The following is a 1,928-nucleotide window of genomic DNA, read 5'->3' as shown; positions in this document are numbered from 1 at the left end:
GTCTAGGATCAAGATTAAAAGGTTTTGCAAGAGTATTTTCTTCAACAATATTTTTACCCTTGTTATTAACAGTTTCTATCTGAGTAAAACGATTATCACAAATCATTTGATTTTTTTTAGAGAATTAATCTCATTTTTCAAATCATCAAAAGAATCTCTAGTGTGAGTAGTTTGTTTATTAAGTCTGTTATTAATTTCAGACAAAGAATAAGGTGCAAAATATTCGAATTCAAAATCATTCTTTTATTTTTCTGAATTTTTTGAGAAACTTGAACTAGCATTATTATTAGCCGCGAGATGAATAATTTTTTCACGAAGATCAATATCAGTAACTTCTTTTAAAAGTTCTATCACATTATCAGATGTAATAGTATTGATATTCAAATCTTCAAATTGAAATTGCAATTTATAAAATTCATCATTTTCACAAGAACAAATATCACTATGACAAGCATTGCAAGTATTCATATTAACATGCTGATTACTATCAGATAAATCAAGAAATCCAATCTCTTCTTCAGAACCTGAATCAAAATCATAATCAGACTCAAAACCAGAAGTGTATAAGAAACTATAAACCTTATCATGAACTTCTTCATCAAGTTATAAGGTTTTCAGCTTTTCAAGCTTACAATTGGGTGCTATGTGACCGAAATTTCCACATTTATAGCACTTGATTTTGGCAAGCTCCCGCTTAGACCTATTCTTGGTAAATCTATTAGACTTACGAAAGGCTTTTCTAGCGTCGCGCTCTTCCTTAGATTTATATCTAGATCTCTTTTTCCTATAAGGTTTATCAGAATTGGAGTATCTAGAATCTCTATGTTTCTTCTTCTTGCTATTAGCAGAAGTATCAGGTAAACCGAACTGGGTACAAAAGTCTCCTAGCTGAGATCTTTCTTAAAACTTATCCATCTTAAGCTGTCTAGATAACTTCAATTTATTGCACAAATTTATACCTTCTTGAGTACAAACTCCTATCAGCTTACCATAAGTATAATCCTATTTATGATTATGGTTGGTTTGATAGAAAAACTAATAAATAGTTAATTAAAACAACTGAGCAATCTTTGGCATTAAATTCGCCAGAACAGACTATTCGTTTATTAAATAAACAAGATATCGATTTATATAAAACTCAATATAACTTCTTGTATATTGGCATGGTTCAAATTGTTTTTAAACTGTTAACTCTTAAAGGGTTACCTGAGACATTTTTAGCTGCTCTTCGTGATGCTAGAAATTTATATTTTAGACAATCTTTGATGGGTTTGATTGAATCCAATGTGGCATATGGCCCGATATATTTTAGTACTCAGCCTAATTTTGTAGTTATCCTTAACTGATGTTAATATTCTTGATGCTTTAACTTTAAATGTTATAACGCATGGTTATAATTATGCATCTGGATCTGAATTAATTTGTTTATCTTATAGAATTTATTTCAAATTACTTTCAACGTTAAACCAGAGATGTAAGTTATATGATACATCTGATCAAACTATTTTAGTAGAAGACCTATAAAATGGGAAGAAATTAATTTTCCAACTACTTGGACTTTGGATCCTATTATATCTCCTAGTCAGATGTCAGATGTCAAATGTTGTGACTAATTCTGAGTATTCTCATATTACACAAAATCCTAATGGAAGGATTTGCATTCAATTTGATGATAAAAGTGTTCCTTATAATAGACATTCATTTTCTGATAGAAGATTGCCTACTATTCATCATATATACCCTATTGAACCTGTGTATGGTCCGGCTCGTAACCGTGTTGCTTCTTTACACATCATACCTTCGATTATATCTGCGGATCAAAGTAATAGACTTGTCAATAAAATCAAAATTGATCCTCGAATGAATGTTATTCAAGCTAATGATAATTCTTTTGATATTTCTGATAAGGATATTCCTTCTGCATCCGA

Source organism: Solanum tuberosum, unplaced genomic scaffold (genome assembly GCF_000226075.1).
Source record: "Solanum tuberosum cultivar DM 1-3 516 R44 unplaced genomic scaffold, SolTub_3.0 scf00023, whole genome shotgun sequence".
NCBI lineage: Eukaryota > Viridiplantae > Streptophyta > Magnoliopsida > Solanales > Solanaceae > Solanum > Solanum tuberosum.
The sequence above is the reverse complement of the archived record's forward strand: the minus strand, read 5'-3'. Positions refer to the sequence as shown.